This window comes from Pezoporus flaviventris, unplaced genomic scaffold (assembly GCF_033815535.1).
Source record: "Pezoporus flaviventris isolate CSIRO_AGI_PZ_B2104156 unplaced genomic scaffold, CSIRO_AGI_Pfla_v1 ptg000006l, whole genome shotgun sequence".
Classification (NCBI taxonomy): Eukaryota; Metazoa; Chordata; class Aves; order Psittaciformes; family Psittacidae; genus Pezoporus; species Pezoporus flaviventris.
In genome coordinates, this window is record NW_026892554.1 from 9,755,915 (window position 1) to 9,776,007 (window position 20,093).

The following is a 20,093-nucleotide window of genomic DNA, read 5'->3' on the forward strand; positions in this document are numbered from 1 at the left end:
AAGAACAGCAGTGCCCGAAATTGAATTAGAGCTCTCCTGCCTTCTCCAAAGAGCTGATGCAGTGCCCAGGGTGAAGTCTTGTTTCCTTGTAAAAAATTATGTACAAAATAAAAACTCCTATCCCAAATACAAGCAGTTTTACCTCTTAGAATAAAATACAGCTGTTGCTATCAGTGTTTTAGACACCCTTTCTAAGAATGGCCATCAAATGGTAGGTGCTTGGCATTTTCGGCTACTACTTCTTTGAAGTACCCAAATGCATTTCATGTAGTGGGAAGCCAGTGGAGATACTGAAAACAATTTGAAGGGTTCTCACAGAACCCAACAAAATTGTTCTTAATTTTATATTTAAAGCCTCAGTTGAGGATTGGCTAGAATTCCAGGTTTATTTAAAGAAAAAAATTCAATATGGATTCATACAAACCAACACAGTTACACTGAATCTAGCTTCGAAATCTTGTGAATGGTTTGCACTGCCTATTACAAACTTACTTGCGATTGCCCACAAACTGACAAGGCCATTTTGCCCTACTTCCACATTTCAGATTAACTCCACACAGCTCAGCTCCCATCCCTGCACTGCTTACAAAGCCAAAAACTCTTTTTAGGTGTCCCAGTCCATCTGATTGCCAATGGGCTGATCTTCCAGCCCTGGATCAGGTCATTGCTTAGCCACACTTCCCACGTATTTGATCTAGGAGTGCTTGTCACAGTACAACTACTGTACTTGAAAACATAACCAAAATTATGGGTTTGCTGTTGTTTTGGCAACCAAAGCCAGTGAGTGTACAACATGCATTGCCAGGCTATTGGGTGAGAATTTGAATGAGATAGATGACAAAAAGCAGCACCTTGCATTGCCCCAAAATGGGATGTTGCACAACTCACAGAAGCCATCAGGCATTCAACCTGTGAAGGGGTCTATATGCAAACCCCACATCTCCCAGTTCTTCCCTGAAGATTTTTATGTTTATACCCTTCCCTTTGCCAAGGACCTTTCTGAGCAAAGCAGAATGGCTAAAGGCAATCCAGGCTCCCAGCAAGGACCTGAAATACAACACAAAGCCTGTCAATTATAAGCAACCCGAGAAAATAGTCCTGTGCATGTTATATCTTCACTTTTTATAAGATCAGATGTGGAATTATCTCCAAAAAAAGAGGCAGGGAAAAATCCTCCCAACCCCCCACCACCCCAAAAAAAGAGGAAAAAAGGGCTTTAGCTCACACTCTGAACATTCCATTCTGTTACTCCCTGGGACTGCCAGCAATGCCCAGCTGATCACATCTGACCTGTATAAAACACTGTCTTTACCTGACACTGTTTTGTCCAAGGGGAGCTCTCTACATTAATTCCACAGGCTTCCAAGAGCCTTGATAATCCTTTTCTAATCTTCTCTGTTGCTTCCCAACACTTCCAGGAATGTTTAAACCCAGTCAGAGCAGCCTAAAATGAATGTCAAGTCCTCTCATAACACTATCCCTATTGCTATGGCTACTGAATTCCCCTTACACAACAGCTACAGGTAAAATCAGGGCACTACACAGGCAAAATTAGCAGTGCTGCAGACATTTCCTCCCTCTTATCTGTCTGTCTCTGAAAGACTTTGTTAGCCCATGTGCCGCTAAGCCACTGCTTTGCAGCCAGCTCAAGCAGCAGAGAACTGGAGGGCAAGCACTGCAGAGGTGCGATACTGAGCTCCTGCTGCTGGAAAGCACAGACATGGAGTTAATGCATACATCTCCATTGAGATCGGGATCCATGCAGCACAAAGCCCATTGCAGTGGAGCTGGAGCGAAGTCCTTCCTCATGCCAGCGTGGGTTTGCTCATTCACGGACTCATATAAAAAGCATGCATTAAAAATGCCTTGCCATTATAAGTTGTGTTGGCACAATTTATAACTCTACCCTGACGACCCTTTGAAATTTTCAGGAAAGCATCTCATACACAGGAATTTATGGTGTAGCTGTATTTCAAATATTCAAAATAAAAATAGCTGTTTCATCCAGATAACCCCAAACCCATTACAAAATATTTGTCAGTGAATTAGACCCATCTCCTGGGGGAAAGGCATGAAATAGATTTTCCTGTTCTCACTTGGCTCAGGATTGGGTTTTGTCTCATTCCAGACCCCCTTGAGGATTCATTAGGTTGCGGGTGGGAAGCACACAGTGCTTGAAAGCAAAGAATTTTCCTGCTAAAGCTAATAGCCGGCATTTCCAAACTTGGGCTAGCCAGATCACAGTGGGCGATCACAGAAAATCCATGACATGGGAGAGCAGGGGCTGAAGAAGTTCAGTTTAGCTGAATTTCACACCATGTCAGAGTCCTATTTGCAGCTTGGAAAATGAATTTAATAAAGCTTTTCTGCTGTAACATGGAGTGTCAGCTAGCAGATTCTCTGACACCTGCTGCTCTTTGAATCTGATACCATATTGCAGCATAATGTGGTCTAAAATTAGACTTTACACAACACACCAGGTTTCAATCTTTCAGAAAATAATTCAGTTGAGCACCTTTCATTCCCTAGCAGGGCTTTGGGACACATGTCCTTTCCTTCCTGCCCCCTCCTGGATTAACACTTGGGTTTTCTAAGCAAGGGTTTGAATCAGTCATAAAGAAAAACATAAAAACAAACCAAAACTGAAATTTCCACTTGATTGCAAATTATACCATGAAGAAATATACATGCCAATTTATACAGTTGCTTCCTACCTGCACCCCCACAGAACAGAGATTGCATAAAGCTGGAAAGCTTTCAACTTTGGGTGCAGAGAATTATTGTCTGAGACGGGAAAATATCCAAAGCTTAAATGACAGTCGGGTGTTTGAATATCTATTTGAAGACTGAGAACCAACTACAGGAAGAAGCCAATGACAGCTCCACAGGATAATGTGATTTTTCTGTATAAATTTCACTCATCACCAAAGAAAAGAATTATCCTGATCTATTTTTCTTTAATCAAGATACATTTTTGTATTACAAATTTAAATGCAATTAAGTGATAACCTATTCTTTTTATAGAGAATTGACTGCAATTAATGCTACCATTTATTCTAAATAGTAATTATATTTTTTTAAAATGTGCCTAGCTTTTAAAAGCTAAGTTGGCTCCAAAACCAGCTCTCAGCTGAAATCTCAAGACAAATACCTATCTTGTCTTTAGAGACAATGTGGAGCTTATATACATAGCATGAATAACATCTTGCTGCCAAGAAATCTAGCACTGGTTGGTGTGCACCAACACAATCAGTGTCTTCAAAAGACTTTAGAAGAGGTATAATTTAAAAAATAAAGCAAAAAGAAATTACAGATGTGCACACTAAAATGTATGGAATTCATTGTGGCAGAAAAGATACAGTCCTTTCACTGGCAAGAAACTGCTCTGAGATATCCAATAGAATTAGTAACCATGCTTTCATCTTGGGAATTGCAATCGATCTACTTTTTGTATCAAAATCAAACTGTTCCCAAATTTAGAATGCAACATCCTCATCGGCTTGCAAATGAGCTGGAGCGGAAAAGCAAACAGATCACAAACACTAAACTTTAAAAATTTAAATAGCATGCAAATTGAAGCAAATGAGATATCCAGTGTGGGGAAAAAATAAACCCAACTTCCCCCATTTTAACTGGAAGTCCAGAATATTGTTTTGTACAGGACATCACCCTTAAAACTGAATCCGATTGACTGCCTTAGCCAATTCATAAAACCTTCCTTCACCAAATGTGTTTCAGGAAGTGAATGTCCTTTCCTTACAGCTGACAAAGGCCATCAGGGTAGGGAAGACGAGCATCACAGTCATCCCTTGCAGATCACTGCTAAAGCAACCCTGAAGCTGTGTATGCTGGTGTGGGCTTTCTGCACGTGTCCCACAACAGCATGGCATACTGTTGACAGGCAAACCCCAACAAAAGGTTTAAAATCTAGGTTGAAGAACATTTATTTTGCATAGTATAAAGTGAATTGAATTCTTTACACACTGATAGAACATTTAAGCTCAAGAATATTTCTAAAATGAATGCATGTACACTAATCAAATTACTATCTCCTCACCCTTCTCACTAAAAGACATTTTCATCAGATGTTTCTGGTTCCATTTAAAACATTGGGGAAGACATAATTTTTTTTCTCCAATATGCTATAATCCCTATAAGCTACTAACCTTTTCCTGAAAATTACATGGGCCTGAGCAGAAGCTGGTGAGAAAGGAGAACATAAAGCTTCTATACATCTCATTTTGTTTAAACTAGCTTCACATCATGTTGAAAATGCAATCTACACACTGAAACAAAGGAACTGTCTTAATGGGTACATTACAATAACAGCTCCTCCAATCAATCTCCCTTTATACCCATCCATATGGCAAAAAAAAAAATGGTAATATGAACAGAAAGAAGCTCCTCAAGCATTCCTGAAGTATTTTCAGGCTATTCAACCCATTGCATTTACATCTATGAACATAGTCACATCCCATTTTAGAGACAATATTCATTAGGCTCATCAAAAGTATTCAGTCTCATTTTTATGTTTGAGGTACAGATGCTTATTTATAGCTTGGTTAAACTTGAAAGTAAAAAAAAAAAAATACAAGACCTTTAAATTGCTCTGACCTACCTCTCTTGCAGGTATTCTGCAAGTACTGAAAACACTGGTGTCAAAGCCTTTCAGAAATACCAATAATACAGAATCTGCTAGTTTGGTAACCACAGGTTTCCTTCCTACCTTGCATGAGCTCCTGTTCCTTGTTGTCCCCTGATATATCTCTCTGTAAACCAAATGTACGATTAGCCAGACACACATGTGGCTTGTGAAGGTTCATTAATAAAAACTTGTATTTGTAAAATACTGAACATTTTCAGCGTATCTATAAATCTTCAGTCCCATATAAATGCAGTTAATTTAAAATTTGAAACTACGCGCATAAAAATTATAGGCTATAAGATTGTCTAAGAAAAGCATATGGAGCATCTTTAAATTTGAAACACCATCAGGGCCTAGAGACAAGAGCCAGGCTCAGGTAACGTGGCTACACATGTTCTCGAGGTTTGGGAGGTAGCTAGTTAGTGTTGGTTTATGGCCATCTAAAGTTGATGAGGGACTTAGTCATAAATTATTTATCTTTTATTTCGATGTTATTTCATGATAACCAGCTATTACATTCTGCTTGATTATGGTGCCGGTTTGCATTTTAATCTGTTTTAATTATTTTGAACACTATGATTAAGAGAGAAGGAAATAAAGAGGGTAGATCAGGACAGGCATAATCTTAATATATACACCCTTAAATAAATTCAGTCTGGGATACCAGGCTGAAATCATGCTCATGTACTATGAAGCAGCCCCAGAGCAGTAAAAGATCTCACTGTCCTCAGGCACCAAATAATTGCACTTGCCTCTCTCTCACCCTGTAGCTCAGACTGCGATGGGTGATTCCCTGGGGGACACAGCGGTGTGAAGGAGTAGCTGGGTGATGGAGGACACAGCTGACTGCAGCCAACGCAGGGCCCTGCACAGTATCACTGCAGAAACGCACCGAAGAGAAAGTATATGTGGGGGTGGTGAGGAGAGGAAATTGTGAAAGCTGTTCAGAGGCATTGCCAGTGCAGAATATTTTTATACCCTTCACAACTTTGAATCAAGTAATACATTACTTCATATATGTTCAGTGTTCTCAAAACCAGGAGGACCCGAAAGCCAGCCCTGAAAGAGGGAAACCTGAGTCAAACCAAGCTAGCAGTAATAAAAGACATGTCCAGAAAACACACAGGGATGTCTTTAAAGAAAACACAGCAGTGGCCTTCAAGGTGAGAGGGACAAGCTTGCCTTCGCACAAGCATGGCTTCCTTTAGCTGTGGCAAAGAAGGAACCAGAAGGATCACCCCAAAGCAACTCTTAGGGTTAAGGTGGCCACTTCTCTGTGTTTGATAGATCTTGACAAATCATTTAACAAGAACATGGCCACAGGGAACTCTTTCCAAAATACAGAACAGAAATTCATCCATCTGGAAAGCATCACTTACCAACCCCAACCCCTGTTTATTCCCATATGCCATTACCTGCTTAAATACCTGTTTTGGCCAGATTCACAGGAAATAGTCAAACTCCAGTTTAATTTATATGCGGAGAGTTTGAATGAACACTGTTCTGCTGCCTGAGCAGTAGGTGGAAAATGGTGCTGGTAATTCAAGAAGATAAAAGCATACACCTAGGAGAAGCTAGGCAGAGAAAGCAGGTTGTTGTCTCTGTGCTTTACACACAGCCAGTAAATGGACTGTTAGGGGCTTACAGTACCATAAGGAAGCTTTACAGTTTTCTATTTGGATGGACAGAAGCTCTGTACCTATGAACTAATCCAGGAGTAACTTAAATGAAGTCTTGTTTCAGAAACAGGATGAAGTTATAGTTATCAAAAAGAAACAGATTGCTTCACAGGGGCTCTGTACCAGTACAACAGTGTAGAATAAAGCTGCAAACATGCCTTCTAAAAAAATAGGTTTTGACTATTACCATTGCTACTAACCCCAGGATGCAACCGGTTTCAATAGCATAAGGATGCCTTAAACCAGTATTGTTTTTCCTTCTCTGGGAATATACCAGAAGGTTACGATCTGGTCCACAATAGTGATGAAGTAACACTGGTATTACAGAGGGCCTCAGAGCAAAACTAAACAGTTCAGACTCCGTATTCAAACCCAGAATGAGGTACTAGTTCACCTTCTTTGTACAAAAATCAAGAAGGGGTAGCTGAAGGACTACAATAAAAGTGAGACGCAGCTACCACCTCAGTGGTTTGCGATGCTGATGCCTATTGTATGTCTCTGCAGGTTGCATTAGGCAAGCGCTGGGGAGTTCAGCCTGTTCAACTCTGACCATGTGCTGAGGCTCCCTCCAGGGGAGAGTACTGTGGAGCCAGCATTAGAGCAAGTAGTAAGGCCTCAACAAGCCCCACACTGCTTTTCTGAGCCAAAACAGAGTAAAAAGTCATTGCTTAATCACAACAGTCAAAACAATGAACCAGAACACAAACAGGGTTGCTAATTTGTCAGTGACTTGACTGAGCAACCACAGTAAATAATAGGAATTCAAATGGTGCTCCATGTAGATAACCATTTGTCTCTTGTTGAGCAACTGAGATTGACAAACTGGTAAAAATATTTCATTCCTGCTTTAGTAATGCATGGCTTGTGGAAGACTCCTGACAAACTGTAGTTTGTGTAGTCCATGATTTACCTATTCCATCAAATGTGAGCATGAACAACGGGAGCCCAAACCTCTGGGTCGATGGAAGTTATGATCTATGGTTCAAAATGGACAACAGGTCTGAGACATACAAAATATTTCCTTACTGGATCATCAGCAACTTCTCCCACTGTTGCTAGGTAGTTAATCAAGATGTAGCCTAAAAAAGTTAAATGATTCTATAGTTTATAATTATTGGCTAAAACATGGGGGGGTGGTGTCGGTATCTGGCTATTTGCCAGGTGCATGACACTTTTTTCTGAGATTCGGTCCATGGGGCTGTAACGAAGCCAGGAGTTAGAAAAGATGTCCTCTGACCTTAGCAGAGGGGAGGAATGCACGTTCCTGCTCCCCTTTACCGCAACTCCCGATTACCTTGACTTGCGGAAGGCTGATCCAGATGGTGAGCACAGGACTGCAGGCAAGCATGCTTCGAACGAATCCTCAGTGTGGAAGGGTGGAATAAGCCATATGTTTTCACAAATTAGGGGTGACTCTCCAACGCCTGAATGATGAAGCAGATCCAAGCGTAAGTTATGCATGATCCTCCCCGATGAGTGAAGAGAAATGTTTTATTCAGTGCCTCATGCTGTGAGCTATATTTATACCAAATGTATCTTTGCACATTTTAAAATGTTATCTATTAGAGAATATTGCAACTGCAACACCGGACTATGTACACCGGCATTTAAAACCCAAGAGCTACAGGGGAACTATACGTAGCCTTGGCATCATCCAGCTGTGAAGTTACTTGTCCAGGTGACCCAGAAAGGCCAAAGGCCTTAAAAACCAGCTAGCAAACTGCCTTGGAGAAAGCCTTTTTCTCTATGCACAAGGTATGAAGCCTCTGAAATGATCTGACAAGATGGAAATATAAGTAGCACCTTGTTTTCTGATCTTTACTATGGTAACTATCTATAGTATATACTATAGTAAATGTTCAAGACTTATTTTTTTTAACTTCCTGTTTCTAGATTCCTTGGGTTATGTTAGTTACTTTTTTCCTCATTTGCTTAAAATATCTCCCCCCCCCCCCCCCCCAAAAAAAAAGAAGGATCTACACACCAAACTAAAATTATTCTTTCAATCTCAAAATTGTTGCAGAGAATTTATAAGCCATCAGTAACAGTAAAGGCTGCTCAGGTAGAGGATGAGAGGGAGGCAGCCCTTTGCTTGCCCCACAGCCCACAGGAGCTGCACTGCATTCAGAGGTAGCTTACAGCAGAGAAAGGATGCAACCAAACAGTGCTCTCACAGAAAGACTATATTTCAGATGGAAAGAGAATAATGGTAAAAGCAAAAGCAAAGATCATTCAGACTGAAAATCCATAGCTACTCGTAAACATAATAACTACAATCACATTTATCGACTAAGTTGCAGAGTAAGAGCCCATAGGCAAGTTCATTGGCTAAGATAAATCGCCACAGCACCATTAACTTTAAAACTCCATGCTTGACCTCACTCACTGTGCTCCCAAAATGGCCATGGTAGTTTGGGTTTTTTTCCCCTTCTATTGTACAAAACACACCAACCATTTTTAAAAGTACATTTGCTGCACAGCTTACATTTCACTTATTTTACACCTCACTGTAATTCATTCCCCAGCCTAATCTGTATCGAAACACATGCAGCAATGCAGCCTACCAGTATCTCACTTAATGAAATTCATGAACCACAAAGACCATAGGAAAATTGCTGAAGCTATCTCCTGACCTTTTAATCAGTTGTTACCTTCTGCAACAGAATTTCTCAGACCTCAGCTGCTCCGAATTCTCGCCTGTCTCATGTAATGAGCAGATGTGGCAAAGTTAAGGCTTTGCAACATGATGAAAGTTATGATGACAGGTCTTTCTCTGCCAGATTTTTATGTTTTTACAGGCTAACACTGAACTGCAGCACCTTTTTTTTAATTCAGTTTCTGACAAGAACATATAAAAAAACATATTAAAGGCAACAATAAATCCACTAAAATATTTCTCTTGATTCCAGCAGATACACTTTACAGGACCATGCAGTCATGCTCAGTTTGAATTTACCCATAAATATCAACCCCAGCATCTCAGGACTCATGGTGCCTTGCACGTCCCTTCTACCACCTAAAAATAACCCCATGTGTTACTTGGTGAGGGAAATGAAGATGATGATATGTAGGAATATTTAACTGACAGAAGAAAGAAAAACTGAACCAAATGCCAAAGACAATGATAAAAGGAAAACAGTCCTCTCTCTCCCCTGGGCAGTAAAGCAATTACTAGTGCGAGAGCTGCTTGGTGGTTATTATTGCAGGCTGAAGTGGTAGCATTCTCCATGATTATCACAAATGTCTCCACCGGGAGGAGGGAAGTGGGAGGATTTACCAAGCAGCAAGCCCTCCATTTCCCTCCCCCTGTTCCAATGATTCCTGCTGAACTGAGCTCTGACAACAGAGAGGTGCAGCCTTAGACAGCTCCAGCAGATTTATACTGTCACCCAGCAGAACCAGACCAGGACAGGGCAGCCATGGTGACCACACCAGTATTGATCATCCCCTTGCCAGGCTCACCCAGACCTTGTGAGAACCTCCAAGGGTCCCACAAAGCTTCTGGCTGAAAGCAGGGGCATCTTAGTGTCTTTTCAATATTTTTAAAACACGGCCTTTTATCCCTTTTGCTTTAATTCAGGACATTTTGAAAAGCATTTATGAAATTAAAATTCGAAGTTACTTCTCAAAAAAAAAAAGTCAAAGTGCTTCATCTTGGTGTCAACATTTCCAAGTGTTTTTACACAATTAAAACTTTGCTCAAAATATTTCGATGATAAGACAAAAGTGGTAAGAGTGAAATTAAAACAAATTAAATAAATAAAGATTTGGAGTTTCCAGCTACCTTCAAAATTATCACAGCTGCTGACACCTACCAGATCCCTCTACCAAACAAACAGATAACTTCAAGGCTGGTCCCTATATGAAATGGGCCAATAACTGTTTAGCTATTAGGGTAACACCTGAGAAGCACTCTCCAGGCTGACACAAACTTGCTCTGCCAGTGAGCCAAAACAAAGGCAATCAAAAAACCAATAAAACAAATAGCTTGGCAGGATGCTGAGCCCAAGGCAATGCACTTCACCACTTGGGCCATGCATGAAGTCAGGGCTGGCCCCACACTAACACCACCTCACAACTGCTGCCCCACAAGAGTTAAAGCACAGGTAATTCTTGAATGCCTGCTTTGTAAAACACTTCAGTAACATACTTCTAAATGTCTACAATATAATTAGACTAACAATAAGGCCCACAAACTTTAAAATACGTCATCATCCCTAGGACTACTTCCTCTAGAAGTGAAGTGTATTATTAGGGGGATAGAAGGGGAAATGGTCTGCATTGTCTAAGCAATACCTGGTCCATTAAGGGAAAAAACTGCCTACTGGCCTGTTGCTTTAGTATTTTCCTGGCTAAACCAACATATGGTTCATTATTATTGTACATTACGATAGCCCCTAAGGAACCCGGCTATATCAGGGCCTCAGTCTGCTAAGCACTTGTACAAACACAGGAAAAGAGCCCCTCCTCTGAAGAGCTTGCTGTCTAAACAGAGGAGACAGACAAAGGGCTGAGATGCAGTGTGAGGGTTTGCAAAACTCATCTTACATTCAGGGTTTTCTTTCCTCCAGTTGGTTTTAGTCTTTGTTGAAAAGAGGATTTTATTTTTCAAGAGACAAAGGAAAATGAAGGGAGGGACATAAAAAAGGCTGATGAATAGACAGCATGAAAACCAGAAACAGGGAGGTTAATGAAAAGAAACCAAGATATGAATAAATACATGCAATTTCTACATTTCCAAGAGGAAGGGGAGAATCTTTTCACCACATGTGAAGAGGATAAAACAAAGAGCAGCGGGTTCATACTGCAGGGAAAACATTAGATATTACAGAAAAAAGTTTCATGATGGTAAGACTAGGGAAACCGAGGGACAGGCTGCTGGGAAAGCTGGAAAGACACCAACACTGAGAGATGGCCTCAAAGACACACTGGACATTTATTAGGAAGGATATAGGCATCAGTGACGTGGACCAGAGCTGGGAGCTGAGCTCCCTGACCTTCCAATCTCTCTCCCATTCTTGTTCCAGTAGTGTCACCCCTACCACGCTGTTTTGGGCAAGGATCGCTGCTCTGCTATGGTGACTGTAGGTGCAAAATGAGCATGTTTAAAGCTCTCTCAGAAATACAATCAGAAGTCAAAGCACCTATATCCCTATGTTCTCACTCATTTTTGTACTTACACTCCCCCAGACATCCAGCTACTTTGAGGTGTCAGTAAAGAGGGATCATATACACAATGAAATATACCCAAAAGGGGAAAAGAAAACAGCCTTTTCGACTTCATGTGAAAAGCCAAGCAGTTGAAGATCAAAGCTGAACTTCCTGGGAAATGCTATAGATACCACAAGTCCATCTTAGATCCTGCAGCCTACAAGCACTGAGACAGCTCTTCAAGGGCTACAAAGGAAGGAACAGCAGGTTACACAGCAGCATCAGCTGAGAGAAAAGCCTTCACTAATTACTTGAAACAGATCTGTGACACATTAGATAGGGTTGATGTCCTACACAATCCTCTTCCTTTGGGAAGGATCCCTTTCTACCTTTTCACTGAGGACAAACTGAGCACTTAAGATAACCAGAGCTGGGAGCACGCAGGGTTTATGATGAGGAGTGGGTGGGTGGTGTGGAAATACTGATGAGCCTCCAAGTGTCTTTCTTGTCTTGTGAAGTAGCAGTGATATCTAATGGCAGGCGAGAGCCCATCTGCTAGCTCCTGTTCTCTGCTTCTGCTGCACAAGATGATCTTTTCCTTTACTCCAGGAAAAGAACAGTGATGCCTTCTCCCTGATTTACATTCTGGATGATCCAAAAAAACCTGCCAACTCCCTCTGCTCTCTGCTGTTGAGGAGGACAGACCAAGTGACTCAGAGACAAGAATACAAAACACTATCCACAACTCCTCATGATCACTAAAGAGTGCAAAGTTAAGGTCCTACAGGATGATGCACTACTTGCATTTTGGATTTGCAATGGATAATGTCCTGTTTATGTATTGCTACTGAATTTCCAGCAGGAGAGTCATATCCATAAGATGTGCTCATCTGAAACACCTTTATTTTCCCCAGAACACTCTATTTTGACCATAGAATATGTTCCTTCTCCCCTCCTTTGAAAACCTGTTAAGAAAGAAACCATTATCTTGAGTGGGGAAAAGGCTCATATGAAGCCTCTTCTAGTCTTTCATAGAAGTCTTCCCACAGTCAGGATCAGCCTACTGCAGAAATAAACAGAAGTTAAGAGCTCTCTGTATCTTCTTTCAGCATCACAGATGCTATTGTTAACAGAGCAGCACTTGGAAGGAGTGAAGTGCTCCACAAGTACTTATCTTTACGACCTGCCTCTAGAGGAGAAACGAGCTCATTATTGTTATCCTAAAATATTATTATATTAAAGCACAATAATATTGTTTCATTGTTTAGATCACAAGAACTTTGGTCTCCGAGTGGTTTCTCATTGGACTGTTCCAAGCACATAAAAAAAGGCAGCCTGGATTTCAGGATTGCAGGGCTCTAGTAATTCAGCTGCTTCTACAGCCTGGAGGAAGCATTCACAAAGATCCTCTCCACCAAACCCAGCTTTCCCCTCTCCATCACCTCCCACCCCCAGCAGAGTAATTAACCTCAACACTTAAAGAGAAAGGAAAAGCAAAACTGAAAAACCCAAACCAACACTAAAGCACATAACCTGGAATCCTTATTCTGAACATTTTTCCTTGACTGATTCATCTCTCTTTGGGGAATTCAGTTAGTTACATTGCTAGACTAAATAACCCTGAAGCTGTCCTTGAAATGAATGGCTCCATTCATTTAAGTAGGAGTGTGTTCTGGTTTTATTACCTGACCCCATATGTCTACAACAGAATCACAAGGCAAGTAAAATAACCTATTCTCAACTGTGGCTGCCTGGTTACATCCTCCTGTTACATTATTTTTTTGTTAGTTTTCTAGGATTAATTCAGTACACTAGGAAAGGATAATATCCATCACCTTCCCATGAAAACACAGTTTTCAAATATCAACTGAATCATTTAGTGCCACTCAACCCGTCAACTTTGTCTTAGCAATTAAAAAGAAAACCAAAAGAATTAATTAATAAAATTAATTAATAAAATTAATAAAAAAAATAATTAATTAATAAAATGAGAGGAAAAAAGGAAGCCATCTTAAATAACCACCACCAGAACTCACTATAAGCCACAGCAGCCTTTTCATCAGTGGACTTTATCTCAGATCCAAACTGCAATCATATTCTTTAAATAAAATAGAGCTGTTAAATTGTAACCCAAAATCTCCTAATGGCATTCACAAAAATGAGGGTTGGTTTCCTTAACCTTTCCATCATCCTTTTACAAGGTTTTCAGGAGCGCACCTCTGAGAAGGCCGCTTCCCAAAACCACTCTACAAGTTATTATATCTCAGACATGTCGGTGCACGACTACACCCACATCCTCCACCACCACTTCAGCTGACATCTCAGCATGGGCACCAGCCCAAGCCCCCAGAGCTTGACACATCCCAAACCAGGGTTCACCTGTGCCAGCTGCCTGGAGCAGGGGTGGGGTTGTGCACCCATCGGTGCTCCCACTTGAGCATCCCTAGGGGGGCACCCATGGGTGCACTGCTGGCTCCTCCATGCACACAGAAATCAGTCACAATTTTGGCCTGACATGCAAATAGGTCTTTATGATTCCCGAGCCCTGTAATAGATAAATATACCTTATAAATGATTATCTAACTGCCTTTTTTTTTCTTTTTTTAATGGAGCTGGGCAATTATTTTTAAACCCTGCTATGAGGAATAATAGCTGACTTCATAGGGCTGGCTGTGAACAGCCCATAATGCTTGGGGAAAGTCCAGGCTGAAATGCTCTGCAGTTTGATGACATGTTACATAGGGAGAAAAAAAGTATTTGGAAGGAAATACTGTTAAAAAAGGCAAGAAATAAAATGCTGTACTGTAAAATGCTTGGGGGGGGGGGGGGGGGGGGGGCAGAAATCTGACTATACAATTTTCAAGATTTCAGAGCTTCTCTGCCTGGTCTGTGATGAGTAAACAAAAGAAAAATACCCTGGTTCTGGAAAGTACTGAAGATGACCTTACAGGACCTTTTTTGTTCTGGGAGACAAACTAAGGAAGGTAAAACAGGTGCTATTGTTAAGAAAGGGACATTCAGCCTGAGGATGATTATGATTCTTCAAGCTGTAGAAATGCAGTCAGAAAAATCTGCAGCAGCTTTAACTTCTATTAATAGCACAGAAGCATGTTCTGGCATTAAAATAATGAGGAATGCTAATTCCAGATCCCTTTTGATCCCATCTCTCTCTTTTTTTTTTAATGACATATCTATTCTTTTTATTTTAATGTTTCTGATTATTCTGCAGATAATTATTCATAAATAGTTTCCAGTAAAACCTGTTTAATAACCCGTTTTCACTTAGCATCCCCGAGCAACACAAAATTTCTAATTACTTCTAATTACTTACATCAACAGTCACCTCTCAAAGATGACAAAGACCTCCCAGAAACAATCCCATTACAGATGTGCTCTTTGGATTCCTGGGTTCATAAGTCACAGCCTGCCTATTCTACACGTACGGTTTCTACAGAGCCCATTTGGTGGTTATAAGCCATATAATGCTGGCATTTCCAAAGCAGTCTGATTAGACGCCCATTTCCTGACTATCCTTAAAGGACAATTTTGCAGCTGGAAAATTCAATTTCTTTAAAAATCCTTGCTGTGCAGTTGTTACTTTTTTAGAAGCACATAATAGATATTTTGCCTCCAGCAAAAAGGTCACATAAATAGATACTGCAGCACTAAGAGCTCTTTCAAACAATTAAAAATGTCTTGATCAGCAATTCATATACCAAGAGACCCATGAAACAACACAGTGCTGTGATGTATATCCAGTATCTCCTGTAAAACATGAGCTTGAGACACCCGCTGTAGCCAGCACCCTATAAATGAATAGAAAAGAGAAGCCTCAGCCACAGAAAGCTCTCAGCTCACGGTAGGAAAGATGTAACAGATATCATTTTAATCTTGTAAGTCCTTCTGAGCTGCTTTACGGCCTGTCTGTACGGCATTATGGAATGCTGGTCCACGTGTGGAATACTTAGGCACTGCCAAAAAAATGGAGAAGTTTAAAAATAAACAAACTATTATTTCTTTTTTTAAATAAATACATACCAAATGAGGAAGAGGTACTAGAAAGGAAAATGCACCAGTAAAGCTGGTTTCATTTGGTTGGAGAGGTAGTCTCGATGATTCTGCTATTGGCTACCAGCTAGGTGTGATTTAATTAAATACACATGAATTGTTAATGGAAATTCCTTTCCAGTGTTGCCTTTCCAAAGAGGTAAATGGAAGATGACAGCCAAACACCTGCCAGCCAACGCAAGGAGGGAGCCACCACTCGACAGCGTGGCTGTTCCCTTCTCATCTCTGCATTATCAAAGCAGCAAGCAAAGCACAGGCTGGTGCACAGTTCCCCTCCTCAGGCAGTTATCAATGTCAATCTTTATCTGTCTGACTGTGACCACAAATAATGAATGCTAATGGAAGAGCATGTGTTCCTGTGTCAAGTATAGCATGTCTCATTTTGCAACTCAGGCCAGGAGTAAGTATTGACACAACATGCCTGTGTAAACATCAGCTCACAGCAGACAGGTAAATAATGACAAGAAATTCCCCTACTTCAAGGAGCTCACAACACAAAGTTACTTTGGGTACAATGAGAAGAGAATGGCAGTGCTTGATAGCCACACTTCTTTAGAGGGTGGTGGGGAGCTCTTTCTGAAAGCAACAAGGTGAGAAGTTCAATACAACACTGTGTGAAACATTCTTAACTACTCATCCCACGTAGGCAAAGAGGAGACCAGAGAGCCAAAAGTTTAAAAAAGCAGCCTGAACAGAAGAAAGAGATTGCTGAAGGAGTGCCAGGGTGAGAGAAAACACTGCTGTCCAGATGCAGGCAAAAAAGAAATTCAAGGGCAAAGACAAAGAACAGGCTACACTGCTTGTCTCTATTCACCCACCATGCATGCACCACCATCCCCTGGGGAGAAGGCATGGATGGGCAACTACACATTTGCTAAAACCAGAGAATAGCCTGCTGTGGTGAAGATATATGCAGCTCTGGATGTGTCTCCTAATACCTGCTTCCCTGGAGAGCTGAAAGATGCCTTCTGTTTGACTCAGCGAAGGTCTGCTTATTTCCACATGGAAATAAGGTCTGTTCCTATCCATATGGGGAAGAGACTGACTGCACTAGTTTCCCAGGCATCTCAGCTTTACTGGAAGAGGCTGTGGGAGGGGATCCAGCAAGACATATTTATTAAGAGGGAATTTCAAAAGCTTAATGTGGAATAAAAACCACTGACATTGGGAATACTCAACAGATTGCCAGTACCTACCAACCAAAGTCCCAGTCTTTACCCTGGCTCAGCAGTACAAGAGCTGCCAGAGACCAAAGCTGTGCTCAGCAAGGACCAGTCCTAAACCCATCCCAGCAGCCTCTCACAAAAAGCAACCCAGCACACTGACTCAGTAAAACATACACCACACTTGTACCCTGAAGCACAATCAGATACCCACTTTTCAAGTCCGTCTGATAGTCAGAGCAAGGACTCTGCTGTTCAGAGACACACCACACTGTATCTCTGAGCACCAGGCTGGCACCATGTAGGGGTTTACTGAGCACACAGTCAGTCTCTCTGGGTGTATTTCAAATGACAAGCTATGTGCAGTGTAAGACTGAAACCTCTAAATGAAGATTAGTCATTGCAATTCTTTGTTAGCAGGCTTTGGAAGTAAAAGTATGTTTCCAGTTTAGTGAAGCAAATGCATATTGCTTTTAACTTACCCTCTGAAGTGCTGTCACCTGTCAAAATCTCTTCATTAAGCCATGATAGCACGCATCAGGAGCACTGAAGATGCAGACATACTGCCTCATGGCAAAGGGTTGACATTTCTTGGTGAGGACACGCAGCCCTCTGCTACTACAATAGCAACATCCTGCCAAAAGAATCACTACAGCATCCCTTTGAGGAATAAAATCCTGGAGAATAAAGAGCAGCTAAAAAGCATGTCCTCAGAGGTACACTGCAGTCTGGATAAAGGCATAAAGATCACTCCAAATCACCCAGCTGAACCATACATCCCAGAGAGAAAGGAAGAAGAAAAGGGGTAAAGTAGGGAAGGAAAGAAAAAGTTAAAACCCACCACCCTACACCCAGCAAGCACTGGGGGGGATCTACTCCCTTTATTGGCTTGTTAGCAGCCTTACAGCTGAGGCACACCAAGCCATGGGGCTTTGACTGATCACCTTCATCTGCCCCACAGCCCCTCGATATTCAGCTGCATAGAAAAGCAATTAAAGAGTCAAGCCTGAGCACTCTGTGATATTGAACGAATACTGGAAAATAGCATAAATACCTTTTTTATTCAGTACCACCAGGCTAAACTTGGCTGCTAGCTTGCAAGTCATTTTTAACTAGATAATTGAGTCTGTTGAAGCAGCTGCTACCTTCTAAGAAGCTATTTGACTGTCTGCTGGCTAGAGAAGCCAAAATTCAACATGTGACCCACTAACTCCTCTTTCCTTTAGCTCTGCTCTCACAGCTCAGGTGACAACAGGAAAAATACCTGCCTTTATAATGCTATGTAGATCCATGCATGACTAGTAATAACTTAAACTAGACACACCACAACTCCCATAGATGCTATCAAAGCTAGTTTTAAACCAGCTCTGAAACTGATGGTAACAACTTAACACAAGCTAATCACCAAAGTTTTTAACCAGCTTCTTGTGTGGGTTTTACAGCTGCAGTGAACTCATTGTCAAAATATCTCAATTAAGGCTCATGAATATGTGTCTGAGGCAATCACTGAAGCACAGGCACACCCCTTGGTTACACCAAAGTAACAGATCAGGTGCTGGGCTCTGCTATTCACCTCCACAGACAACTAATGAAGTATCTCAATCCATCACAATGGGTTAGTAGCCCAGGACAGTGACAGCTCTATTATTTTTACCAAACCTGGCAGGGACAGTGTCTCTTTGTTCCAGTTTTTGATGTATCTACATTTTTCCTCCCCTTTCCATACATCAGTCATTGCTACAGGACAGGTTTCAATCCAGCCAGGGTGGCATGGGGAGCCAGTGTGTCTTTGAGTCCGGGCATACAGAACAAGTTTGATATTTTGCCACTGAAATAAAAGTACTATACTTATAAATTGATTCTTTTTGTATAGGGTTGAAGTATCAGCCCTCAAGGAGGGCTTGTGTATCTACAGCTGTGACCACGGATTTTTACTGTATGAGCCAGTCCAAAAGAAGACACTACCTTCAGGGCAAAATCTGTCTTTCTGAAATAATATTTACTTGAATGCTGTTAACTGCCAACACAGGGTGCTCAGAAAGCCTTTCAAGGGCAAATTCTCATGCCCCTGGTAACAATCATTATCACCTGCACTACTATTAATTCCATTGATTTCTGGCTCTAGTATATCACTGCATAAAGTACTATTTTGGGAGGCAGCATTTTTGCGACTAACAGCATTCAAGCATTTTTATAGGTATTCTAGCAGAATAGAGTGCTATTCAGTGCAAGAAAAGACATCAGATTTAGCTCAGATGCTGATATTTGAGATATGTAGCACCATTCCCAGGGGCATTAGAAGAGATACTCAGAAAAAGAACATGAGAAACGGATCCTCTTTTTCCTGCCTCTTCTGGTTTCCAATCTACCACAAAGTTGTGATGTGTTAGAAAGCACCTGTGGAAACAGGGTAGCCAGGTGACTTGTCCTCCGCCTGCCAAAGTAATAAGGGTTTGAATAGTATGAAGAGCTTACTGAACTACAGGGAGCTTCTGAATTAAAAGGAAATAAATACTAATTTGGTGCTTTTAGCAATAGGACATGTTCTTCTGCTGCTGTTTTGCATGTTCTTCACATGCAGGACACTACTAGATCAATCCATACCCCTACGCACAAGGACCAGTTGACTTGCACGTACTGCGCGCCCTCTGGTTTTGAAAACATGCAGACACCTTTCTTCTTACCATCCTTACCACACATGGGGAGCATTTTAGTAAGCTTTGGCAGCTGAGCTTAGAAGAGCTAGAGCCTGAAAACCCAAGATAAATTTCTCTGAGCATTACCACAAACTACGGATATTGTCAGTGGTTCTTGCTCGTGTTGCCATAGAATACATATTAATAGCATTATACAGATTCTTTAAATTATTTCAGTAAGCAGCAGGTTGTTACAAAAGGTATCAATGAGCTGGTGAGCGGTACACAGCAGAAAGCAGGATGGCATTCGGTAGCTGTGATGTAGTGATGTGGACTTATACGAACATCCTGATCAGCCTTGAGGCTTAGAGATTGTCTCCCCCTGTGCAACTGCTGGCAAGTTCTCCTTCCACATTAGCATATCAAAGCAAATACCAACAACAAAATTAACAAAACATGGAGAATGAAGGAGACACACTGAAACTGAATTGGGAAACCAGAAAATAAGCACATCTGCCATCATTTCCACACGTGTGTACTTTCAGCTGAATATAAGCAGCCCTGCAGAAGGCAAAATTGTTCTGGGCTGGTTTGGGCCTGATTATGCCTTATAGAGATTTTGTTATTTGACATGAGATGAAGTGAGCCTGTAAATGAATATCCACACACAGAACACTTATTGCTGTTGCAGTTCTTAAAGACTATATCTTCCACTTGTATCCTGTACGGGTATTGTTCATACCACTAGCAT

At 41.2% G+C, this 20,093-nt stretch overlaps 1 long non-coding RNA gene across 1 annotated transcript in view; it reads right to left on the bottom strand.

The window, feature by feature from the left end:
• Positions 1–384: 384 nt before the first annotated feature.
• The window catches only part of LOC133265684 (uncharacterized), a 36,483-nt gene continuing 16,774 nt past the window's right edge, over positions 385–20,093 (bottom strand). Inside the window, exons 3-4 of the long non-coding RNA XR_009742073.1 lie at positions 7,619–7,748; positions 385–1,047 (exon numbers count right to left, since the gene is read on the bottom strand). This is a non-coding gene — a long non-coding RNA (uncharacterized LOC133265684). The remainder of the gene's footprint in view (positions 1,048–7,618; positions 7,749–20,093) is intronic.